The 27,708-nt window shown below is 44.1% G+C and overlaps 1 protein-coding gene across 1 annotated transcript in view; it reads right to left on the bottom strand.

The window, feature by feature from the left end:
- Positions 1 to 8,713: 8,713 nt before the first annotated feature.
- LOC138472411 (uncharacterized) overlaps positions 8,714 to 27,708 on the bottom strand; it is a 227,877-nt gene continuing 208,882 nt past the window's right edge. Inside the window, exon 17 of the mRNA XM_069610557.1 lies at positions 8,714 to 8,905. The gene's annotated coding sequence lies outside the window, so the exon portion shown is untranslated. The remainder of the gene's footprint in view (positions 8,906 to 27,708) is intronic.

The raw sequence follows: 27,708 nt of genomic DNA, 5'->3' as shown, positions 1-27,708 counted from the left end.
GGGAGGAAAGGTCTTTAGGGCCCCCCTCCCCCCATTTCTCACCAACGTGCAGCCTATGACTCGCCCAGCAGCCATCTATGCAGCTGGGCCCGGGATGCGGGATGGCTGCGGGTCGACACATGGGGCTGCAAAGCTAATCCTGTAGTATGATACAGACTTCATTTTGTGACACACGTAGACTCCATTTTGAAAAATAACAAATTTAGGCCTCACTGGCACAAGCATTCTGCAGGGATGCAGCTCTCCCCTCCTGACCATGCACAGTGAGCCCAGCGCTTCCCTCACCCTCCTCCCCTTGGTGGCTCTGCTGCAGGCCTGTTCTCACGGGAGACTAGGCACGAACAAGCTACATTACAAACACTGTATCTTTCACCATCCGCAGTCAATCAATGACCTGCAGATGACCGAGCTGAAGCTGCGGTCTGAGAGAAACCAGCTGCTTCCATAAAACTTGTCCTGCCCTCTCGCAGACCCCACATTTATGACATATGCTGTAGATGACCCCCAACCCTGCTCCCCGTTTGAAGTGCCAGACATGTATGCTAAACCCGTGTGCCACCCTGCTTAATCCATGCAGCTAAGTCATCTGAAGGATGATAAATTTGCTTTGAGTCCATGAGATTGAGTGTACATATTGAAATAAGATGGCCCTCACCCCTCCCAGATCACACACAAGGTTATAAAATATATGTTCGAGCCTTGCATTACTAATCAAGGATTATTGTTGCTGCCTCCATACACAAAGTAATGTATGATATCCATATATACTCTATGATTTCCTAAAAATGTACAAGTTTACAAATAAGACAATTAAGTGTTGCAATGTGTATGGTTTTTAATGTAATGAGTGCTGACTGTATAATAGTGCCTTTTGTGGCATTTGTTTGCCCTCTGAGCATTGAGTTGGGCAAGTCATGTTATAGGCAGAACGTTGCAGACTCTTCCCTGTACCAATGCACACACTAACCTGTTTCTACCTCATCTTGAATGCAAGCTTTTTGTGTGTGTCCCTCACAACGTAGAGAATATACGGCCCAACATGTTACTATGCCGTTTCTCCTCTCACCCTTCTCCAGTACCACCGCGCACACAGTAGCTACCACCTATCTTCCCCCTCTGGCTGGGCCCGGATGAGAAACCCTAGCCCTATGAATGATGTGATGATAACAAAACTGTTGTTGTGTTGTTAATAGAAGTTATCTTGTAACATGATACTCATAGTAAACGTAAACGTGTAATATATACAATGTTCATAAGCTCGCGTAATGTTTGATGTATGTGCAACTACACTGGTTTAATCCTACCTTGCATATTAAATGATGTGCATGCAACCTAGACGAGATAGAAGCATCACGTCTTTCTCTCTCCCTTCTCATGCAGCGCCGCACGCTCAGCCCCCATCGCCCACCCCGCCTCAGGTCGGACTGACAGCTAAAGGCCCTTATTTCATTAATAATGTGAGGCTGTAACTGTAACCTCTCACCCCTCCGCTAAGTCTGCACTCAGTATCGGACCTCCCCTAAGCTCCCAGACCCACAATAAAACGATAAAACATGTTCCACACCCAAAGGCCATGGTTAAAAGAAATATAGGTAACAAGCCTCTCATCCCGCTGCCTTTTTGATATACCAGCTATGTGCCCTCTGACCAGATAGTCTCCAAGCTGACCCCAACCCTGACTGACCATGGTGGCAGTATATCTACTCTTGTACTAACATACTATAAATATGCCCCCCCTTAGATCTAACAAAGCAGAATGATGGAGGTATCCCAGATATGTGCCCCTGATAGAGTGCCTGAACTCCTGAAGCAGCCCCTTTATCGTATAGTGTTTTTACGATGATGAGATACGAGCACCCAGAGTTATGTGCTATTTCTCTCGTGATGTTAACTTTTTAGGATTTACAGGGCATCATGAATTATGACGAATGATGAATGAGTATGTGTGGCCACAAGGGCAAATGTTAGCATAGTCCAAGATGTATCAATCAGCTATCTTCAGACCAGACCTCCATCCCGATGGGTTCAGCTGACCTGCAAGCATCACGATGACACCTCAACAAGCCTCACCTATCTCAGAGCTTCACCCCTATGGATGTATATGTGCCCCATCCCCGCTGCCCAATCTCATCAATTCATGTATCCCTTAGCTCCTACATCATAGGTGACGTGGTTTTGTAACAAAATATGAATGTTTGCTGATGTTTGGCAGAGCGCTCTCGGAGTTGGCAGAGTTCTCTGCTTGCCCTATATTGGTTGGATAAACTTTTACCTTTTAACATCACCCACACTTGGTCTTGGTCTCATTCCCATCTGGGGTGTATCCATTATTTAAAGTAGGAGTGGGAGGAAGCACATTGAGAGGCAGAGGACTGGTAGCTTTTGAAGAGACAAGAAGTGGTGACTTTGAGATGAAGGTTGCACTGTGAGGCATTCAGCAACTTAGTGGGGGGACTCTGAATTGATTTATAGATGAGCAGCTGGAATTTAAAGAGTGTGCAATTTAGCATCGGGAACCATCCAGCGTAGCGACAGTATATAAAGGTAGGGAAGGATCGGGGTAGGTTGAAGAGGGCGTGAGGGCTAATTTTGCAGACTTTTTGTAGAGATAAGGGATTTAATTTAATGGTCCATGAAGTATGGACAGACTTTTCTAATGGTCAAGAGGATGAGACTGGCTGTGGGCGCACTGGCCATAATTAACTGATGGAGTTTCAGGTCAATGTCAAAGAGAACCCCAATGTTGTGAGTAATGGGTAAGCAGGTGAGGTGAGGAGGCAAAGGGGAAAGAGATGCAAGAGGTGTGAGTGGGTTTGGCATAGAAGGCATGGCGAAAGACAACTTCAGTCTGAAGAACTTTGCATGAGGCAACATATAGCCATCTAATCTAATGGTAGATGGTGGTTAGGCAGTTGGTTATGCACTCACAGATTGCAAGTGTGAAGGATGGGGAGAAGAATCATATCTTAGTATTAGCAGCAACGAAGTGATGGTTAAAACAAAAGGAGGAAATGAAATTGCAAAAAAGAAGGTATGTAGTGTGAAGAGAAGTGTGCCTAGGACTTATCCTTGAGGAACCCATGCGGAGGGGTGTTTGGGTGGAGGTGCTCGTGTCCAATCAGATATCAAAAAAACAGTCCAACAGATAGGAGGACACCCAATCATGCCTGTGCCCCAGAGGCTAAGGAGGGAAAGAGTTTGAAGGAGTAAGGGATGATCTTCTGTGTCCAAAGCAGGGGAAAAGTCTAAAAGGATGAGAATAGATCAGAGGGAAGAGTGGTGGGCAGTGGTAAGACAACTAGCAACGTGGATGAGCCCAGTCTCGGTGGAATGTTTGGACCACAATCCAGATTGGAGGGGGTCAGCAAGTGAGTGAAACTTGAGATATTTGAATATCTGGATAAAGACAACCCACCGTCTTGAGGATTTTAGAGTGGTGTGCTAAGGAGAGAGACATGTATATAGAATGATGGGTTGTCAGGGTGAGTGGTTAGTTTCTTTAAGAGAAGTATGACTGTGGCTGTTTTGTAACAGGCTGCGATGATGCCACTTGAGAGAGAGAGGCTGAATAGGACAGAGAGGTGAGCCGAGATGACTGGTGCAAGTTCATGAACAATTAATGGTGAAAAGGGGTCAATTGGAGTGCCGGATGGGGTGGCAGAGCAAAAAAAAAGGATGTCCAATGGGGAGGTGAGGAAAAAGCGAGATAGAAAGGAGAGTTTGAGGAAGATGAGAGGAGTGGAGAATAAAGGAGGTGTTGGGATAGACTGAATTGTGGACAAGGTGTCCAGTGTGTTGATGATTTTACTGGAGAAGTAGCAGGCAAAGTCAATTGTGGAGAGGGAGAGAGAAATTAAGAGGTTTTTGGAGGGAGGGCAGAACCTTGAGGGTCATGGATACTTTGCAAAGATGCAAGTGGAGAGAAGAAATACAATTAGTGAAATAGGAGGATTTTGCTGTGTGAGAGTTGTAGTTGGGGTCAGTAGAGAATCCTTAAAGGCTTTGAGAAGAGTGGAGGACTGGTTTTAACACCAACAGGTTAAGCAACAGTACATTGGTGTCCTTAGCAGCTGGATGATGGGTGAGATCAATGCTTGTGGCCATGGGCAGGAGGGTTGGGATGGGAAGAAGGAGTGGGCTGTATAGTGATCTTTGATGGGAGTACACAGTGCAGAGGTACATTCTGTAAAGGCGAGTTCAATGGAGTGAATACATGGAAGAGAGAGAGAGCTGGAGCGAGATGTTGACTTGACCGAGGTAGAGTACCATGGAGTCGAGCTTGAATTTATGCTTGCTGATAGCTGAAGGGGGAATAGGCATGTGGAGGATGAATAGAAATGGTGAAGTAAGTGAGAAAGTGGTCAGAGGGATAGGGGTCAATTGTAGGAGCAGAGAAGACCAGAGTAGACTATAGGTATATGAGATCGAGAGAGTTGTCTTAGAAGTAGGTTGGAAGGTTATATAGATTGACCAGTGAGTTGTCAGAGAGATGGTCATGTTGAAGCTGTTGGGCCTTATTCATATTAGGCAGTGTGAGAAAGGCATGGCATCAAAGTAAGACAGACACAAGGGATCAAAGTTCAAGGGTGTTTATAGAACTGTAAAATGGGTGAGATAAACGCCTAATCTAAACCTAAATCTAAGATGGGAGCAAGCTACAACCATCAAATTATAATAATACAGTCCAAGTGGAGTCTAGTCAAATAAAAATGGCCTAAACTGAAAAACTTATTGACAATCCTTACCGCTATGATACAAAATAGTGTGGGATAATCTTCACAAGAAAAGAAAGAGGTGTTCACAAAATAAGTCAGGATGTTATTGCCGGGATCTCCCTTCGCCATGTTTTTAGCACGGGACAAGGCAGGACTCTTGAGCACAGCACACTCCTGGGCTTCTCTGGAATGAGCTTACAGTTCCTCTTTCTCAATATCATTACCTTCTGGGCCAAGTTTCTTTCATGCAAAGTCTCTGGCCTCAGAGGGCCTGATGCACCATAAATAGCAAAACAAAAGTTATTTCTGTTAATATTCACGTCCGCTTATTACTCTTCACTCTTGGATCCCCCTCAGGCGGGCTCCGATCCCTCTCTCAACACTAGCCTCCCTCAATAGGGCTCAGACCAACAACTGACTGTGGACATCCGTCTGTCGGGTTCACGCTTGTTGTCACAATGTTCATGGGTGTGTCACTATTCACCCCAATTCGTAGGCATCCCTCAGTCAGGTTCACGATTTGCCCTTTCCACACAGTTCACTTTGTTTTCTTATAAATGCGGGATTCACTTCCCTTAGCATTCTCCTGGCATCCCTCTATCAGGTTCACACTTGCCACAGTTCACACTTTCAAAGGTTCATCAGAAAGCGTGGGGATTCCCTTCCTCTAGCTTTCTCTCAGCATCCCTCTGTCGGGTTCACACTTGCCACAGTTCAGGTTCAACAAAAGTCATTTTAGACCCATAGGTTCTTCCCTTTACCTAGGTCCGGGTCTCAGCCCCCATCAGTCTTTCTCTTGAGCCGTCAGTCAGGCTTCACTTTACTTCCTCAACGTGTCCAAGACTTTCGACTATAGAAGGGGTTTGGCTTGACCCTCGTATGACCACTTTGACACCTCACGCCTCTCAAAACCTTAAGGCCTCTTGGTACTTGTAGTTTGCTCAATACATTCTCACAGTTCAGGCGAGGGGTAGCAGCCAGAGTCCTTTGAATGAGCACCCATGTGGCGCTGGACTACTCTGTCTATGGTACAGATTTTAGTCACAAAAATACCTCTGTCTATTATCGTCTTTCTTCATATACAATGTTGCCACTGCAACCTTGAGCCTAACAGAGTTCGGTCCACTATCAGTCTCTTGCGACTCACCGGCTGTGCTGAACTCGTTGGCGTTTCCTTTACCGCTGGAGTCAAGGACGGTACCACGATGGCACTTGCTTCTCCCCACCCTGGCTGTCGCCCTTGATGATGGCACCGCTGACATCCGTCACACCACTCGCCAGCTGTGATTCCCAGTCTTATGTTTCCTTTCTCGGAGGCTTTGCGCCTCTGTATTGAAAAGGACAAGAGCAATTCCCTCCTGGTCGTCCTTTCGGATCTCCCCACCTTTCTCCTCTGTTTGAACTGCCATTCTGGAGTGGCTGCTTCCTTGTGCATTCGGTCTTGCTCAAAGTGTGCTCTTGTGCTCCGCCTTTCATCCCTGTGGGTAAAGGAAAGGGCAGTCAGGTGCGTGTAGTTATCGGCAATTGCCTGAGTCTGCCTTACCGTTGTGTTGGGACATGTCAGGTAAAAGGCTCTGGTGTTAGTCTGTTGTCTTTCACAGTGTCAGAAAGAGTTTGTGCTGGAAAATGGGGGGGGGGGTAGATTTTCTAATTATCTTACGGGGTAGGATGGGGAAAAGGTGTCATAAGCAAGGGGATACCGTGTCACACCCTTCGATGTCCCACTTCCACTCCCTGGAGACTCCTCATCCAGGTGATCCTCTCGCACTGGCCCTCCCCCAGGAACTGGATCCAAAAGCAATGGTTGTGTCCTGGCCACCTGGATGACAAATCCCGGGGACTGGTGAGTGAGATACCTTCTGGTTTCTCACAGGAGGCTGAGGCCTCCCATTATAGCACCAGGGAAATTAGCTTGAAGCATTTCAGGTAAGAGGTCAAGATTAGAGAAGAAGAGTTTGGCTGTATCTGGTGAGCAATAGGTGAGGAAGACAGTGAGAAGGGTTGGAGCGAGTAATTGAACTGCAATAAGCTCAAAGGAAGAAGAAGTGAAATCAGAGCAGAAGGAGTCCCGAAGGTGTCTCCTTGCTGATCATGACCAACACCACTGTCGTTCTTGGAGAGAGGAGGTGAGTCAAAGAATGTGGCAACGTTGATGTGGATGACTGCCAGGGTGGTCATGGGGGAATCGATTTTTTGGTGGTAGCCAAGATATAGAGTTTGGAGTGATGGGAATCAAAATGATTCATAAGATTGAATGTTTTTGCAGAGGGATTGGGCATTCCAGAGACCCACAGTGAGGTAAGCAGGGGGAGCAGAGGAGGTTGTTTCTGGAAGCAGGTAGGGTAAATGCCTTTGGAATGGGTGGGATGGGAAAAATAGCACTCTTGAGTGTCTTTGGGGATTGGGAAGTGGAGCCGGGGGAGTGGAGGGAATAAAGTGAGTGGGCTTAGGCCATGGGACAGCATGGATGAGAACAGTAAGTAGAGGAAGAGGATTGGGAGGGTTTGGTAGGCAAGGAGTCAAAGTGGTTGTGTATGTGGATCACAAAGTCCTAGGTGACCAAAAAATGCAATTAAGGAACTCGCACAGTCTGAGACAACAAAGGAATTAAGTTTAAAATGTCCAGATGGTACACACATTGGTGAAAGTTCCTAACAGTGATGCAGATTTAGGAAGTGCACTTATATGGTAGTTCTGGATTGATGGGAAAATGGCTTGAAGAGATAACAGGGCGGAATGGGTGGCCTTAGACCCACCAGGCACTGACAGGGCCAAACACATCCTGGCCTTGTCTGTGTATCCCTTTGCTTTGTATCCCAGGTGGTGGGACGGCCCTGGACAGGGATATAATGGATGCAGATGGGCTGGAACAGCCTATGAGGGAGCTGCTTGCTCCCAAAATGGCCACTCAAGGGAAAAAGGCCAGGGGAAATGATGGTCCAAATGCAGTGAACTTCAGCTAGGTGCCAACTACACCAGGGAGTGAGCAGGAGTTTTTGGTATTGACTGCATGCTTCTGACCTTTGGGATGCACTGAGAAGCTCACCATTTGACAGGGGCATCCTGATAAATGACAGATCTGCAAGCATGCAATCAAATGCACTATACGGGCCTATGAGGAAGTTACTTGCTTCAGAATGCTGGCACAAGGGATAGAAGCCAGGCATAATGGTGGTCCACATGCAGGGATAATTTTTAGCTGAGCTTGAACTCCATGTTAAAGTAAACAGATGTTGTTGGTAATGACTCTGTGCTTCTGGCGTCTGGAATACACCCAGAAGCTCACTGTTTCACAGGTGAATGCTGGTAAAAAACAGACTAGCAGGCGTGCAATCACATGGAGGGGAAAGGCCAATTAAGCATTTACCGGCTTCTAAAATTCCCACTCAAGGAACAAATACCAGGAAAATGGTGGTCCAAATGTATGGTCTTCTTCAGCTAAGCTTCAACTCCACCACAAAGTGAGTAGATGATGTTGCTGCTGACTGTAGGCTTCTGGCATGCACTGAAAGGTTCACTTATTCACAGGGAAATGCTAGTAACATCCACATCTGTAAGCTACGGGCTAGCATGGCCAATATGGGAGCTTGCTGCTTCCAAAATGGTCTCTCAAAAAGACTTGATAAAATGGTGATCCAAATGCAGGCATCTTCTTCAGCTTAGCTCAAAGTGCACCAGGGATTGAACAGGTGTTTTTGGTGCTAACCATAGGCTTCTGGATTCTGACTGCACTGATTAGTCTATTTAATGGAATGACCATGCATGTTTACTGCTTAAGCGTAAAGGTCCCAGATTGTTTACACTCTCATCTCTCACTTGAGATACACATTTATTTTGTGACCTAATATAGATATTTCTTTCAGAACCTCTTGTGCCATATTAAGTAATTTGGAGAAAATCATTGAGGTCTAGTGACCAGCCAGCTGTCAAACCATGCCCTCTAAACGAGCATTGCAAAAACAAATTCACAATGTATTTTAAAAATAAATATTTTGTTTCCACTTTAAAACTTTATTGACAACATGGTAGACAATGAAACATTAAGAGGAGCAAAACATTGCTACAAAATAATTGCTCGAACACTTTCCGTAAACCCGTACTTAAGATGATACTGCTCATTACAGACTTTGCAACCTTAAGAGATGTGAGTGAGTTCATTCTGAGGAGCAGATCTCTCTTGTCTTCTGGGTCTAAAAGTGAACAAGAAGGAATCAGTGGTTAGGAGCAACAGATTCATTTAAGGCAACAAGAAGCAGCACAAAAGAAGAATATTTTAGAAACGCTAATATTTGGTCATTGATTGACAAGTAATCCCACCAACAAAATAAGATGAACTAAAAATAAACCGACTTTGAAATTCTGGAAATTGAGGTCATTGTTTTAGTATTAGTGAGAATAGTTAACAGAAGTCAGATGATATCCCCTCATTGGATAGTCAAGAGTCTAATTGCTTCCGTTCTTGCCTGAGAGAGTAACTACACAGGGCTTTGGGGGGGGGGGGGTAGTGAACTGCCAGGCTTGTAGCAGGTTCCTCCAGTCGGAATGGTGTATGTGCCACTAAAATGCTCTGGTCATAGTCATAGGTTATTGGAAACAGTTCAACAGCGAATACCTCAGGTTTCCAATTTGTCTCATTAAGGAAATGTAGTGTAAGGGACATTTGCATTCTGCAGCCTGAAAAGAGGGGTTGGAAAGTTGTCAGTGGGGTATGTCTTATCACGTGAGGGAGGTTGGTGGGCAATAGAATACAGAGTTATCCCTTACAGCCTGTTAGAGAGGTTATGGTGGAGCATATTGTACTGAGCCTGACTCCATTGCATGTTTGTTAGGGATAATTCTCATTCTATGGCTAATTTCCCTTACCTATAGAGTCCCCCAGCAGCTTTGCTGGATTTGAAGGGTTTGTTCCTTTTTACCTACTAAGAGTGAGACTCTTTTTCCCACTCTTAGGCATTTTTGCTATGTGTGTTCTAGGCTATTTTTGTGTTTTAATGCCTATGGGATTTTCTCTCACCTCCATAGGAACCATCTTTATCCACATGTGTTACACGGCACCCTCAGTGCAGTGAAACAGGGGTGTCGTAGCGACCCCCAAACATAGACTCCATACCCTGGGACTGACTGCTGTCTCCCAGGGCATGTAAAGTCCCCATTGACTTTACTAGTCAATTCTTATGAACTTAACCAGTACAACCCATCTTACTATGGAGGTACTGGAAAGGGTTAATAGTTTTTCCCTTAGGTTCACTTTCGAGGGGGTACCGTAAGGTCTATCTCTGTAAAGTTTCTGGCTGGTGGCAATGGTTACTACCATAAATATTCGACTGCGAATATTTTCCTATGGGATTTTCCCATTGTTCAAGGCTACCACTTTTTCTGACAGCCTCTAACATACCGCTGGTTTATTTCATTATTAACTTTACTCCAGTAGGTTTTATTCTCCAGAACTTTAATATAAATTATTTCTCGTGTCTTACTCTAAACTCCTAACCCAGGTCGGGGATCCTTTGTTCGTCCTTTTGGCGGGCTTCTGCCAAGAAGCCCTCCTTTCGGCGCCACTGAGTCTGGGGTGGGTCCATTGTGTGGGAGGAGGAGTAGGCCCCCTGGACAGTGTTGCCTCCGCAACCCATGTCGCACTCTATCCTGATAGGCTGGAGGGTCTCCCGCAAGGATGACCACTCCACTGTGTGGGTGACAGCTAGGCTGTATGAATGGAGTTCTTTTTGCATAAAAGCAGGGTCCTGAATACTGGAAGAGGAAGACCTTGCCACTGGAACTACGGAACCGAAGGGGAGAGAAGCCATGGACATCTTCAGCACCTGCACCACCGGTGAAGCCCTGCTGCAGCGTCTCACCACTTTTCTTCCACACGACGAAAGGAGATCTTCTTCGCAAGAGCCTTCTTCCCTTGAGCTGGTGGGACCAACCAGTTCGCCAATCGCTTCCTCGGACCTGCCTTGGTCGAATCGCCAGTGCCCAGCACTTGGAGGCCTGATAGCCAGGCAGCCATCCACCCGGACCGCGATTTAAAGGAGCGTACCTTTTTTCCATTGGGCAGCACCGCGGCTGGTTTCATCCCTGGGTAGTGCAGTAACTCGAACCTTCCTACACGACGAGAGCCTCTCTTCCTCTGCTGGATCCCCCGAACTGCACGAACTACCAGGAACAACCTCCACCGCAGGAGCCACTTCTTCATTCAAAGGTACTTTGTCCCGCCAGGCCGCCCTTTCTACGTGCTAGCCCTAAAGGTGTTTTAAATCCTTTATCTACTTGTTGGGTTAGCCGCCCTTTCATCTAACATTGTCTTTCGCCTTGCATCTACCTTTTCAACATTCGTTAACAAAAAACTTGACTGCAGCTACAAGAACATTTTTGCTCCTAAACTCTTGGTCCTGTACCACTGACTCTGGCTCAGGCCTATTGACTCTGGCTGATTTGTTAGATCTGCTCTCACTAGACTGATTCTCAAAGAGAAATGTGTTGATGCTCCTGACTCTTCTAAACACCTCTTCCTTCCTACTGTTTTAACTTGTGGAGTGCCATTTTGCTCAGTTTTCAATTACTTATCTTTCTGCTAAAGTATTACTGTGCATTACTTGTTCACAAAACTTCAGGGAAGTGTTGCTAAAGGGTGTTTGAAGATATTTCGGTTTAACTTGTGCTTTCCCTCCTTTCGCTAAATTGTTAGAGTGCCATTTGTAGTTGGTTTTCACTGTGCCGTTTTGCTCAGTTTTCACTCTACCGCAAACTTGTCTACAATTGACTAGGGAGTTGTATATACTTTCCTTGACTAAACTTAACTTGCTTTATCAACTGTGATTGATGTGTTGAACTAGATGTGTATAAAATAAATAGATATTCTCTTTTTGATACAAAGCTGTGGTCAGTGTTTCCTTGTGCCATAGTGCTGTAATACCTATTGTGTAAACCCTGAATACTGCTCATCTCCCTCTTGAGATAAGTCTGACTGCTTAGTCACAGCTACCAACTAAATCTTTGTGGTACAAACTGATACCAAAGGGGATTTTTCTTGCTCATACCTGTAGTCTTAATCTTCTGTAGTGCTCCCTAAGGGAACTGCACAGGATTCTGCCTAACAATGTTAGAGCGGTCTGAGGTATTGGAGGGTATTACTGTACACAGCTTAACTCATAAACTGTCAGTGAGGGTTTGGAGCTAGAATACATTAATCCTGGGAGCTCTATTTGTGGAAGGGGCTCTGTGCCAAGAGAGCTCTCTCTAAGTGAACACTCTCATGGACAAGGGGCATTATGTTTCTTTGCAGTGAATTGTAATACGGGATTCATTGAGTGTTTATTAAGATGAATGGGTAGAGTGCTCTCTTAGCCCAGGGATGTAATGTGTGTCCACCCTTAGTACAGTCAGGGAGCCCCCATAGATGGTTAATGTTTACTGTCACTGATCAACCATTTATATGTGTAAATAAACTGTGGGCACTTCAACATATTAGGTCAGGTGTTTCTATGTGAGGTTTCCTGCATTGTCCCATTTAAATAGAGTGGTTTGTGGTTTTTAAAAGAAGCAGTGAGCACTCTTGAAATGCTGACATCACTCAGGTGTAAAGCACAACTCAGAGCAATGTGCAGTGCCTAAAGCTCAATATTTAAATAAATGGGATATATCAGCAAACAACAGTAATGGCAAAGAAGAAGCATGGGCCCATCGGCTAAAGGGAACAGAGTAGCAGGTGGTGTGGCAGGTGTTTGACGATTAGCAAAGCCATTCCTGGACAAAGCACAAAATTACCTGAGGAATGTCAGAGAGTGACTGACAGGATGAGAAGGCTGGCACCCCCTGGGAAATGTGTTCACAGCGTATCTCATATGAAATAAATGTATTGTATTCCCCGTAATAATATCTTATAAGCTAAAGTTGATGATAAGGATAAACTTAGTTATACATTTTTGTAATTATTGTTGTGTGTAGTAATTGGATTGTAAACTTACCTGTGGATTTAAAGTTGTGGTAATTGTGTTTTTATGGTTTGTAGTTTATCTGATAAAATAACCAACTGACTGATTGAAATGAATCTGGGGTGCGATGTATTAGCCATATAAAAAATTGAGTGTTTTGTCTATCATTCAAGCAGGCTAAAGTTTTTCCTAGTTATTGTCATTGTTATGGGAAGCCTGGCACATTGCTCTATGTGTTTGCTACTTTCCATGGGGCCTTGAGAGAAACACTGGGCTGCATTGACACCTCATGCTGCAATGGACCTAGCATGTGACACTGCAAAGAAATCAGGCCATCTTCCCTGATTTGTAGAACTAAAGAGAGACTGTGAATTATGTAATCAGGCAATGGGCCTGAGAGAGACACAAAGAACATTTGGGTGCGGGTCAGAAACCAGCCACCATTATCAAACCTAAAGGTGGATCCCTTTCAGACCTTGTTTGTTATCCTTATTTTAGTTTTCAGTATTAGTGCTAAGGGCAGGCTAGAGGTTAGAGTATGTTTGGACAGAGGGTGGATTTGTATTGTAAGTCATCCTGACATACTCTGTTATTTTTCCAAACTAGGGAAACCTAGCTATGGACAGAACAGGCCTTATTTTCTTTAATAAAATCAAATATCCATTACAAACATGACCACTCATCTGTCTCCGTTGTCTAACATTCCACAAAAGCCAGTGATCAGTGAACTATGGCAAATGGGGCCTCTAGACTCGTTTGAGACAAAGATGGGCTGTGATGCTTTTGGTCACTGTGTCTCCTACAGAAAGGGCTTTGTGACCAAATTGCTAATGTCTTAGTGTGCCTAGTGTGCATAGCACCTGAAGGAAGAATACAGTCGAGGGAAAATTGCTGCATGGGTATTATACAAAGTTGGACACTTCATCAAACATGATTGTTTTAAATGCAAAGCTTGCAAGGATAGGTACAGTGAATTCACCATTAGGAATGTCAAGGCAAGGAGAAGCATTACCAATTGGTAGTGGGATTCTGATGGAATGGCAACCAAAGAAGCAGCAACTTGAACAGGCAGCCCCTACCCACCACCCAGGCAGACTCTTTTGACTAACAGATTTGGCTATTGGTGTTACAACAATGACTGGCTAGAAGAGATGTGATACCCCTGAGAACCTCACTTATAAAAAACCTAAACAAACCCCTGAAGCACAAGACAATGAAATACCAAGCACATCAGACATCTACACTCTTCTGAAGCGTGTTACTGATGATGTTGGACAGATGAAGACTACCCTTGCTGACCTGTTGTGTAAGCTTTCAAACCTGGAGAGGTGCGTGACTGAACTTGAGAGGAGATCTGGGAGTCTGGAAGGTGAGATCTATGGTATCTATAGAGCAAATAATAAACTTAGAGAAGAAATGAGCAACCTGTAATTGGGATATTCTCTACTTGAGATTAAATACAGGGCTAACAACCTGCGCCTTCTCGGGGTACCTGGGTCACATGATACATCACTTAGCACAATTGATTGGCTGAATACAGTTTTGGCTGAGTGCCTGGGAAATGACGTCATATGCAAGAGTGATATTTATGCTGCATTCACAGTTGGTAAAATGGAGACTGGAAAGCCAAGGCAGTTGAATATCTCCTTCACAAAAATCTCAGTGAAAGAGCTTATACTTATACTTCAGGAAACTAGGGTGAAAGGAACCTGAACGTGGCATGGGCATCCAGTGCAAATCGCCCAGATTTCCCCAAAGATGTCCTAATCAAAAGGAAAGCATGTATGGGAAGCCAAGAGAAATACAAGTTAAAGTAACTCTCCTGAAACCTGCCACTTTGAATCTCTTTTTTCAGGGACCAAGCCTTCTGTAATGGCTCGGGAGGCTGAAGAACGGTGGTGTGGAGGGTTTCCCAGAGAAATTCCAGAGGTTAGGATTCATTCCAAACCTTCCAGCCATCACCTCTTTTGTTTTGCTTTAGTGGAGATTCACCGATTCACCACCCCCTTTGTGGCAGGAAAGACAGAAAATCATATAATGGTCAAAAGAAAAGTCACCCAGAGCCCCTACGCCCGCTTGTGAAAGAATCTGGTAACATACCTAAAAAAATAAAAGAGAAGAAGCTGCACAAACCCCACTCTTCCTTTGATAACTACCTGAAACAATTAGCAGGGCAGATGGAAGAAAAAATCAAGGCAACAAAGCAGGTTATAACCACTACTACCAATCTACTACCGGCAGATAACGCTGCTCTGCCGCCACTGCCCACTGGAGGAAATGGCAGGGGAATTAGCAGGGACAAACAGGCCAATGTTACTGTAGGCTTTGTTACACATAATGGGCCAGGTTGTGAATGCGGAACACTGTCTGTGGAAAAATCAAGCCTATGCCCAGCCAATCTGGCGATTCTGGCCTGGTCATGCCTGGGGGCAGCATAAAATTACCTGCTTCTACAGCAGTCTTACACCTATGGAGCAGGCAAGAGCCGAATGGCGCTAATATAGAGCAAGGCGGTTTGACCCATCTGAGCTCCTTTCTCCAGAATTTAATCTGAGCAATAATGCCCTAATGTCCAAATTGCAGGTATTAGTTCTATTTTATGTCTAATTTCAAGTCTAATATTTTTAATACTCTATCCATATTGGATGATTTTATGAGATCTTTTAAGAAAGAAGTTATGTTGACTCTTGAATGTATTTGCAGAAGGAGGTAGTCAGAACTCACTCTACTTATAAAGTCGATAATACGTTGACCACGGAGGCTCTGCCTGGCAAGGAAAAAGAAGTTGCTAGGGTAGATGGTCATGCTCTGCTTAAATCCGTTGTGGCTCAGGAACGGAGCCCAAATCCATTTATTGAAAAAGTGGGTCTGCGGCTCCAAGTACAGTCTTTGCAACTCCTGCTGGATGCATTACCATTGGTAGCTGTGATCGTAAAAAAAGGTACCACATCTGACGGCAGGCGTAAGTGAATACCACAAGGCCTTAATTAATAAAACAACTCACTGGATAAATACGAACATCAACTCAAAGCCATCAAACCGGAACAAATACTCATGGGCAGAATGGTGACATGGGTGGGACCGTCCAATAAAACCATTGATGGCGACGTTATTGTGGAGACATTTGCCAAATCAATGATGAGAGAGTTTGTTGTCAACTTAAACCTGGGAAAGAATGTATCCAGAATTAGTGCTTGGATTATACCTTTGAATTATTTTCATATCATTTGAAAGGGGGCATGCCGCTCATATGAACTTGGGAGTTGCAACATGGCCTAAAGATTGCAACCCCCCAAAGCCCGGGGCTCAGAAAAATTGTCATGAGGAGGCATGCGCATGGGGGCAAGAGCACACATAATCTATGCCCAGAATAGTGTCCCAGTCTGATTGATATATTTGTATCTCACCCATACCTTTAGGGGATAGTTTTGAGTGTTTGACAGAGATGGAAAGTATTGACTGACTGTCACAAAGCCCTCCCACAAATCGGAAGGATTGTGGGCTGTCCGTGCCTGCCTCTCTAGATACTTCCATGTCTAAAGGACTAAATGACAATCTTTCACAGGCCATAGCCATCAACGATACCCCCATCCTATCATCACTTGTAATCCTCTCTTGGAATGTGGTAGGTGCCAAAACCAAGTTGGATAGGCTTGACATCCTGGAATTCCTGGAGCGGGTGGACATTATCTTTCTGCAGGAAACATGGTCACTGGACGATGTTATAAAAGGTGGTTTTGTTGCATGTTGCATTCCAGCCCAGAAAAATGCACGTGGGTGCTGGTATGGTGGTCTGGCCACTTTAGTAAAAACTAATCTTTCTAGTCAGATAATCCTCTTGGAGCCTTTCATCTCTTTTCTTCAAATGGTCAGGGTGAAAATGACAAATGAAAAAGATATCCTGCTGGTCAATTTTTTTAATAGCCCCCAAATTCAATGTGTAGATGGCTGCCTATCGGAACTGATTAGGACGACTAGGACAATAGATGAATTGTTGAAAAAGGCAGAAATGCATAAAGTGGTTCTAATACTAGGGTGGGATTTCAATGTTTAGATGGGGGTAGGCACAGCCACCTGCTCTTTGATGAGATAGAAGATAACCAGACTGGGATCCCAAAGCGTATCATGCTAGAGACCTGAATCTGCCCAAAACCTCCATGATTGGGGCATGCGATCAGTGAATGTCTGTTTCCCCAATGACATAGCGTCCAAGGTCACAGTTTCCACAGCCCAAGGCAGTTCATCCATTGATTACTTCTGCCTACCTATGAAATTCTGGGAAATAGTTTCAAGGTTGTAGGTGATATAATTAGCAACCATCATTGATCATGTTAGTGCGAAAAAAAACTCTTGAGACAAACTCCTTGTTACATACCTCATCTGTCTAACTTTTCTCTTGATAACAGCAAGCGAACGTTGAAATGGCAACTGATAGATCATGGGGAAATAATGGAAAATATTGTCACTTCAAATCGTCAATTGATAGACACTCTTTTGGAGGGGCAGGGTGTTCAGAATCACCTGGCCAATTGTTCTACCTTATTGGCTAACATATCAAATTCGGCGGTCGGTCAAAAGGGCGAAAAACAAATTTCGAAAAAAAACGTCATAAAAAAAAATCGATATTTTTTTTTGGCCTTTTTTTCAAGATTTTTTTTTTCGAGATTTTCAAGTTCGGTATTATGACTATAAACCATCAAATTCATCTACTACTGAATGTATCAGTAGGAAAAAGATGGTTTAACTCAAACTGCACAAAAAAAACACTGCCACCAGAAGTGAAATTATTGCGGCAAGAGAATCCGATAACCAAACCATAGTTAATAGAAAAAAGAAATAGAGCAGAAACGGCATGGTCTGACTTGGTGACTGCCTCTGAATATGATGATATGAAGGCTTTCTGGGAAGTTGTGAACCAAGGTCTGTTTTATAAATACTAGAATCAGGGCCTGCACACTATGGTCCCATACCAGACTTGGTTGGATCACTTCACAAGCCTTTATAGTGCGAGATCGGTAAGTCATTTTCCCGATTTGCCTCCTTCATCAGAAGTCCTGGGGGACTTCAATGCTTGGGGGAAGGTATGGGCATTGAGTTTGTATTCTCCGTGGCTGAGATAACTGTGGTGATTACATCTCAAAATTTGAATAGGGCACCAGGAAAGAATAATAGACCAGCCAATCTAATTTCTGCTGAAATAGATCTGTGGACACCCATTTTGACAACTGGCTTTAACGTAACCGCCTCTGGGGGGCGTGATTTCACCCTCACGGTCTTTGGCAATAATCCAACCTATCTTCAAGAAAGGCCAGAGGGATAAACCAGGCACATATAGACCAATCTCACTTCTGGACTCTCTTTTTAAAATCTTTGGACGTGTCATCCTGATTAGGATGGAGAGCTGGACAGCATCAAACAATACTCTGTCCCCTATCCAGCTGGGATTCAGATCAGTGTTGGCCACATGTGAGCAATCACTTAATTTATACCTGATAGTGGCCACTCCCTTTATTTGAAAAAGGAGCCAATTTACCAGGCCTTCATGGACCTGAGCACCGCCTTGATAAAGTAAACCATGTCAAGTTGAGGCAGGTGCTCAGGTCCATGAACTGTCCAGTGGAAATCTCAATCTCTTAATAAAGCTCCATGAAACGACACAAGCTTGTGTAAGAAGTGGGAGAAATAGGTGCTGCACTGTCTTCTTTCCAGTCAAGGTAGGAGTGCGCCAGGGCTGCGTCCTGGTGCCCCTACTCTTTAGGCTGTAAATAAACCACCTTTATGACTGCTTGTTAAACTCTACCCCGGATGTCCCAAGATTGCGGAGCAGAAAACTCTGTTGTTAAATCATTTCTCTGGAAAATAAACAAGTCTATGTTACAAAATGAGATAACAAGTGCAGAAATAGCCAAAGAAATAGAAGACTTCATTTAGCGAAACCAAACAGAGCACATTTCCAGTTCGATCATATGGCAAACTCTTAAATGTTATATGAGGAGTTCTAATGAATATGGCAGGACATTATAGGACGAGGAAAGAAAAGGAAACCAAGAATCTAACCCAAGGTAGAAAAAACTAGAACTTCAATATATTAACACAAAGGAGCTAAGTGAATTATTTTAAAAATGGGGAAAGGGAAAGTCATCATCTTGTGTACAGGCTCAAATTGTAAGTGAGTGAACAAGTTATCACTGCTATAAGAAGCACTGAAGATGTCTTAAGTATGACTCCAGAAGAAATTAATGGTGCATTCAAGACATTCTATAAAACACTTAATACTTCTGAGACCACATATGACATTTCAAAAATCAAAGATCTCAGGTCTCAGATTGAACTACCAGGGCTCGCTAATAATGCTGCAAAAACATTAGATGATGTAATTTCTTTCGAAGAAATTTGCACTGAAATTCCTGGACTAAATGTCAATAAAACGCCTGGAACATATAGGCTGCCAATAGAATTCTATTGTATCCTACCTGACTCAGCTGTTAACTTCTCAGTGGAATATTCACTGTTTCTCTTGAATCAGGCAGTTTGCCTGAGACTCTGAAACATGCACTAATCACTGTACTCCTGAAGAAAGATACATCTCCTATGTAATGTGCTAATTAGAAACCAATAACGCCTGATCACCACTGACTAAGATTTTAGCCAAAACTCTACAAAGACGCTTATAAACATTGATACCTCTACTGATTCATGAAAACCAAGTGCAATTGTACATGGAAGGCATGTTGCTGACAATGTGAGAAAATTACCGGTGATCTTGGAGCATGGTAAGCGAGTCCCTAATTCAATAGCAGCGATATCACTGGATGCAGAAAAGGAATTTAACAGAATTGAATGGGTCTACCTATTGACAACTTTGAAGCTATTTGGTTTTGGAGCAAGGTTTATACAATCAGTGCTCTACTCCACTCAGAGTCTTTTGCTAGTGTTATCAATGGACCTATCTCAAGTAAGTCCATCCTTCGAAGGGGCACTGTCAGGTCCATGTTTTTCTTGACATCCTCAGGAGCTGCTAAACCGCACAATCCCACCAAGGTGCTTCGCACTCAACCTGGTTTAAAACAGCTGAGCCCAGAACACCCTCAAGGGAAAGGGGAAGAGGATAAAATAACAAACTATTCAGATTCCTAGCTTTGTCTCCAGAGGATATCTGTATAAGCGCGAGAAAAATTACATGGTAGGTTAAACATTCCCAAATTAACTAATCCACATTTGACTTTCTTTAGGTCTTACTCTCTTTACCTGAATTCCCCCTGTAACTGCCTAGAGGGATCATTGCATTAAAGTCTCTTGAGTTTCAAAGTTCCTTAAAGTAGTCTTCTGAGAGATAAGTCACCTTTGAAATCTCAGGATGATGATCAATAACTTCTATTTTCCTGTTAAGAACCTTCTTGCTCTTCTGAACAAAAATCTGCTCTTGCAAATCTGAGGTTCCATCTTTCAGGTTCATTTGTAAAACTGTCACTTGTTCAAGCCTTCTGGTAACTGTTCAGAAAGGATTCCTTTCCACCTGCGCAATATTACTACACGCTTTTGTCAAAAAGAAAAGAATTTCAATTGCATGCATGCAGAAACGAAGATGGCCACTATAGGGCCTCCAAACTCTAAAGCTTCAGTGAAGCTTCAGAATCTTGACACAGAGCTGAATTCAGCTTTCGTTTTGTCACCACTAAAATCTCCTTAGAAGTCCTGGCGCGTAACTGCCTCCAGTTACCGGTAAAGTCACCACACAACACTCTCTCGCTCTCCACAAATGTCAGAACATTATGGACATCGTTAACTCTTACACGGCTGACAGGTCGTTTTTTTCAGCGCACTCTCAGAAAAATGCAGCCGAGTTCAACATTACATCAGTAGTTACTCGCGCTGACTAGAACCTGACATAAAATTAAATAAACATTTTGTAGACATCCGCCTCTGCTTTACAGTTCAATAGACATAAATGTTATTTATAAGTCTCCTCAGAAACGGTAGAGAATTGAGGTGAAAAACTGTTTCTTGAACTTTGCTTCCATTAGTTGCTGCAGCTGCTTTCTCCTACTCGGATAATCTGCCTTACTGACTCCTGCTCCCCTGCCTTGCACTTCCTGACCTTGAAGGTAATGGGGGAGATAACATAAACATGCCCTGCCTTTAAGGCAAGAATAATGAAAGGCAGTTTAGCATGTTGGGTAAACAGCCTCTATTCTGACTGGGACCAATCACTGTGCAGTCATTTCTTCCATCTTGGCCTGGGTGTCAAAGTCTGATTATCCTGAGAGTTGAAGGGGTTTTTCTGGGACTTTTTACTTCTGAAACTGTAACTGTATTTCAAGTATCTCATTGGTTTCAGCCTTAACTCTTGTTTTCAGAGTAGGGAAAGTAAGGATCCCCCCTATATACACTACTATTCAACATTTCAAGCTAGCTATTACACTGGGAACGAATCAATATATTCAGGGAATTGGCTATGGAGGAGAAGAAGCAGAGAAGATTTGGCTCTATGCTGATGACCTTTTTGTTGTATTGAGAATGGCCCCTCTAAAGCGTGCAATTGAAATATTTTCAATCATGGAGTAAGTCAGAAATTCTGCCGATCTCTCCATCCCGTTTAATTTAATTGTTTTTTTATAACCTGTTAAATACCATGCTTGAGTTTGGTTTCTAAGCGCGGATCCAGGATTCAAACCTCTGTTGCTCTGCATGGTCTTGCTTCCCAGACAAGTGCATTGCCCCTGTGCTATCCTCCGTTCACCATTTGAAACATATATTCGACTGCCGGAATTTCACATGGTGCCCCACCAGAATGAACTACTTGGGTATATGGTTATCTCCGAATGCCAAAGACATGATGCAAAACAACTTTGCAACAATGTTACCTAAAGTGAAATCGGATCTTGGGAGATGGTCACTCTTGAAACTATTGTTACGGGGCACAGTGAACAGTATCAAAATGAACACTGCACCTCGAAGTAACCACATCCAGTCCATGCTCACACTTAAACCACCAAAAGGCCTTTTTAAGGAAATGGACATTATGATAAAACAATTCCTGTGAAAGAACATGCCACCTAGATTGGCTCTGTGGAAAATGCAACTACCTACTTCATGGGGGAGAGGTGGGAGGAATGGCCCCCAAGTTTAGAAATTACCGTCTGACTTTTACAGTGAGGCACATTTGCAAAATGACTAGATTAGATATTGACATACAGGCACAGACTGAATTCAGCAGAACTTCACATCCAGAACCAAGATTGTTAGTGACTACCTAACCAGCTAGATCAACTAAGAACCTCCTCAAAGAATTCTTAAGAGATAGCTGGCACACTATGTTCTGTCTACTAAATGCTGACCATTATGCTTTCCTAGGTGCATCGATTTGGCAACACTCCAAAATCAGATTACACAGGAGTTGTATATTTTGCCAGAATTGGTTTCAGGCCGGGATCCGCAACATCAGAGACCTGTCTGAAAATGGGAAGTGGATACCCTATAACCTACTATGGCAGCAATATAACTTAAAAGGCTGCACCTATTCAGAATATCGCCAGGAATTTGAATGAAACCTTGGAAATTGCACCCAGTTTGCTCTCTAAAAGTGATGTATGGCTAAACATGGAAATATGTATGTCTGGCGCAAACTTCCAACGATGTTTGGTGACAACATGTAAAAAAGTCACAGGAGTCTTGGCACTGTGGGCCAAGAACTTGATGAAAACATAGGACTTGAGAACTGGACAAGATACTGTAATAATATTCGATTGGCATGATTAGATTGGAGCATAAAGGCATGCCAGGACAAATGACTGTATCAGGTCTGTTGTAACCCTGATTAGATGCATGCTAGGAGCCTAAACGATAGTAACCTGTAGTGAAATGCTTCAAAGAAAGAGGAACAATAACTCGCCTAATCTGGCCGTGCCGCAAGACCAAGGAATTCTGGAAAGAGGTATCAGAAAGAATTGACCTTGTATTGGAAACCATTGCACAGATGAACGCTTCCATTTTCATTCTGTGTGATGACAAACCAGTGTGTGATTTGCCAAAAGCAAGCAAATCCTGGTTGTTCAGAGGATGCAGGCTGGGGAAGAAAATAATCCTATGCGCCCCGAAATACGTGCCTCGAAATCAACCAGCTATCCGAGCACAGAGGACTGGATTCAAACCTGCTGACACTGTCCACTTTTGAAAGGATAATCTGCAAATATAAAGAAGACCTGTATACGTTCCGAGCAATCTGGGGTCCCTTCTTAGAGACATGAAGTTAATCTGTGTACACTCAATTAAGTAAGAACGCCGCCCAACCTCCAAGCCTACTTATTTGAATGCATCATCTGTTAAATTTGAATCAGACCATTGCTCTACTCTTGCCTGATAGAGGCCTGAATAGCTTTGAGGATAACATTAATACTCATCCCATTTTTATTTGTAATGGTTCTGCCTTATGGGGTTTTCGACTGACATTTTGTCTGGTTATCTATTGTTACGTTATGGATTATGTTGTACGTTATGGATTATGTTGTACGTTATGGATTATGTTGTAAAATAAAAAATGTTAAATGGGGATTCTGCTGGGCCTCAACAAGAGATCACACATGAAGCAGATGTGGCAATGCCTTCCGAACAAGTGAAACACATAGGTAAACAATCCAGGTGTTCTGGAACACACAATCTATGACACTATTCACAATAGGCAGGGCACATTCTGGGAAGCTGTAGAAGTTCTGTGCTGTCTCAGACAAATGATCTCTTTGCTGTTGGGAATCATATGAGTAGCTCCCATCTGGGGCCAGTGCCAGAATGCCACCGAAGCCCCCCATCCCAGTACTTTTCCTGATCATCCCTCTCTCCTTGTGTTCATCCCCACCTATACATATACTGAAAGATACACCCATCCCAAGCCCCTCCTGCTTTGCTAGATCTTACTATGGAAGATTACATTCAGGCTCAGGTTCTGAACTAGATGTAGACATTTTAATGGGGCAGAATCGAAATAGCTCACAAATCTGCTGGAACAGAAGGCGTTAGCTCCCACACTGCATTCTAGTAATGCAGTCAGGTTAGTAGAGAGGCGCGGTGTGCCAGCAGTGTGTTTTGTCGAGGCTGAGAGAGAGGACGCTACTTTGCATCCCTGCTGATTCCTTGTGTTCTGAGGAGGATCATCTATTCATTCGAAGTCCCTTTTCTGTGTTCATCAAATCGGACTCACAGACTACATACACACCGCGCAGGCGCGGAGCGTGGTGCGGTGTGCCAGCAGTGTGTTTTGTCGAGGCTGAGAGAGAGGACGCTACTTTGTATCCCTGCTGATTCCTTGTGTTCTGAGGAGGATCATCTATTCATTCGAAGTCCCTTTTCTGTGTTCATCAAATCGGACTCACAGACTACATACACACTACTCTCGGCTCCAAGTATGTGGTGCACTTGGTAAGGGGAGAAATCAGTTCTGCCAGCATACTGGTAGTGTATAGTGTTTCCCCTAAGCAGGTGACTGTGGGCCTTAGGCCTTTGAACCTGCTAGGGGATTATCTTGTTGAACAAACTGCTTGTTTGAGCATTCTGCGTGTGTGAAACTTTCTCAACAGGGCCACCACGATTCTCGCCGTTTCCTTTTGAGTCTGGTGCTTTTGGGCAAGCTTGGGGAGTTTCAGTTGGGGCATTCACAAAGTGAACTATTGCTATAAGGCTGTGGTAGCTTGGTTGGATTTGGGAACGGGGAATCAAGAGCTACAGCTGGCTATGCACAGAAATGATGGCTTGAAGTGAGCATGTGTTACAATGGAATGCACGAGGACTTACTCAGGTCACCACATTTACTCAGGTTGAAGCTTTGAAGGGATCCCCGTGCTCTCTGTATTGTTTCGCGCTGTGGTTAGAGTTTGTTGTGCTTTATCTACACTGAGTTGTCTATGAGATCTTATCCATTGTTTGGGGTGTGTTTGCTCCATATTTGTGGTGCTGTTATGCACATGAAAGGGTTGGTGGAAGCTGGGTGGGAAGTTATATTCTGTTGACCTCCTGCCTGAACCCTCCCAGACGTGTTTATATTTTGTGGGAGGAGCATCGTACTTGTGAGTGAAGTACCCTGCCTTTGCTTGCTGGCGACCAGGTAATGGAAATGGGTCGGGCATTGAGAAGCAACAATAAGTATGTCAACCTCTCCAAAGGCCCGGGTAAGAATCAAGGGTCTAAAAGCGCAAACACCACCCTGCCCTTGTTGCCACCTACTAAAAAATCACTCTTATCAATGTCAACCTCTGTTGAGGTTGAACTGGCAAGTCCAGTGAAGGAACCCAAACCTGTTGCTAATGTATTGGCTCATTTAGCTGTTGACAAAATAGCCCCGTTAGAAGGTGGAGCTTTGACCTACCCACCCCCCGTTCTTACAGATCAGGAAGATTCATCAATGAGGGACCAGGGGGTTAGTGTTGATCTTTTAACCCATGATCACCCCCCTTTGACCTTCTCAGTACAAGATGCCAATGATTGTAATAGTGAGATGGAATGCCCGTTGGCTCATGTTCATGATATTGATTGTATCGTACCCCATTCACAGGAGGGATTTGCCCATGTCTCTGACACATCTATGCTTGCTCCCACAATCATGGATGAATTGGGCAAACGAGTAAGGCTTTCTCTCGGCCCTTCCTCTCCTGCTTCTCGTGCTTTCCCTTTTCGGGAACAAGTGCATTTCCACCATTTGAATGATTCCAGCTTCAAAGAGCAGTTGGGTCCTAGAAGGGATCTTCCAGGGCCCTCTTTGTCGGGTGTGGGAGGTGTTAGTTTATTTGGTCCTGCAAAGCCGCATGAAGGATGTGCTCACAATAAAGAGACTGAGTTGCCCCATACCCGGGGGGCTTTTTCCACGGTGAATGAGGATGTGGGATTGGGTAACCTAAAGGGGATCGGTAGGGCTGCTTCGACTCCTGAGGACTCGCCTGCAGACATTCTTGCCCACGAGCCCTTTAACTTCCCAGTGATCTCGCACATTCTTAATTTGCTTGATAAAGGCCATGAACTTACTCATTGCTCTATAAGGGAAATGCAGGGTTCTTTGGCCTTTATGAAAGAAAAAATAGCTAGACTAGAGGGGTTCATACTTGCAGAAGAGAACTCAAGGTCATTCTATCTATCCCAATGTGAAAAAATGATGTTGAAATTTGCTGGGTCACATACCCTGACTCCATCTAGTTTGGTTTCACGCTCACAGGGTACTCAGACGGATGTTGGACCCCCAATGGTATGGCCACCTTATAGGTTGTACTCGCATGTGGTGCAAGGTGTGAGCAGTGATGCAAACGACTTCGGTGCCTCGGGGGAAATAGATCTTTTAGAGGTATCAAAGCTTCATCATGATCGTTTACTCCAGGTGGAACGTTTACTCTACAACGTGGTCTCAAAATCTCAATCCCTGGTATCTACAGGGCTCTGTGGTGGTTTCGAGACAGTTAGTGGTGAATCATCAACTCCGGATAGTCCCTCAGCTTTGACAGCAATCATTGACGCACAAGCAAGTGCGGAGCCCCCGGTACCCTTGTTGCCAAGCTGCCAGCCTATGGGCACAGCTGAGCAAGATGACAAGCATTTTGTCTCTCGAAAGGCAAAAAAAGCCTTCTTACGAGCCCAAAAACGCCTAAATTTAGCTAAAAGCAATCAGAAGAAGGCACCTATGAACGTGGCACCAGCAAAGGGGCTTCAGCCTAGTAAAGATACCCCAAATTGTGTAGGTGCGAAATTGGGTGATAGTTCAGTTGACCTAACACTGGATCTCCATGATCTAAATGAAGAAAGCAAGAAACTCTTGCAGATCAAAGCACTGAAAAGCGGTAATGTCCAAGTGCTATCTGCGCAGCCCCCCAAAACCCCCCTAACGAAAGCCCAACTACAACTTCACAGTTTTTTTCCAACCATTGTAAATAAAAAACTGGTCGACAGACCCCAAGAAGTAGGGAATGGTCTTTGTCCCCCAAACAAGAACATGTTCCCACTGGTTTCTGGGTTGGTCCTAGAGAAAAATGAACTAGACGGTCTGAGTGGAGCGACAAAGGGTAGTGTCCCCTGTGTTGATGGGAATGCTGATGTAGGCCGTCCCCCCAACTTGTTGAAACTAGAAGCTGTTGCGGCACACTTAGCTGCACCTGAGGTGAATCTAACTTTGGCCTCCACTCTACCTGCCCACTTGCCTCAGGTGGTTTATGGCAGACCTGAGGTTGATTTAACAGAGATGACATCCCCATTAGAAAACCATCAAGTCCCTCAGTCTTTGTCTGAAACCCCAAATGATATGAAACAGGTCATAGGATGGACCAGCAACCCAGAGATTAATGGGTCAGCAAGGATCAACAGGTCATTTTTAATGAATACCTTTTCCCAGATTCCTTTATTAAGGAATCTGGTACCCAAGGACCTGGATTGGATCAAGTTAGCTCCGCACAACAACCATAGAGCTCTGTGTAGAGTTCAATCTCAAATTATTACTAAATTAATTTTAGATCTCGCGGATGATTTTGAAATATTGGGAGTCTCTCCCTGTCTGTTTGCAGGCATGGAGAATGCGTGGTCTTTTCTTGACTTTGCTCTTCCGACACCCAAGGAGCAGGTCAAACCTCCCATAGAGGTGGGTTATGAACAGGAAACTATCGAATTGACTCAAAGATTGGCCTCACTAACACAGGTGCTAAGTGGCCTCTCATGGCTGGAACCACTGATTAAAGTGGCAGCTGCTATGAAACCGGAATCCACTAATTCATAACCACCAGGTATTAGTGTCGCATCTTGGAATTGTTGCGGCATGAAAAATCTTATGGTATGGCATGGTCGTCTGGCGGTTCATCTCAGACCTGACGTCATACTGTTGCAGGAAACAATGGCACTGTATGACATCGTACTTGATGGTTACATTGCCTTCAACGTACCTGCGCGACGCCATCTGGCGGGGCGTCCATTTGACGGAGCTGCGATATTAATTAAAAACGGCCTGAAAGTAACATCCAGATTAGTGGAGAAACGAGCTACTTGCATACTGGTGGAATTGCAGGCTTTTGGATGTAACCCTTAAGCCATAGTTCTATTGT

Source organism: Ambystoma mexicanum, chromosome 8 (assembly GCF_040938575.1).
Source record: "Ambystoma mexicanum isolate Mex_15411 chromosome 8, UKY_AmexF1_1, whole genome shotgun sequence".
Taxonomy (NCBI): domain Eukaryota; kingdom Metazoa; phylum Chordata; class Amphibia; order Caudata; family Ambystomatidae; genus Ambystoma; species Ambystoma mexicanum.
The sequence above is the reverse complement of the archived record's forward strand: the minus strand, read 5'-3'. Positions and strand labels throughout refer to the sequence as shown.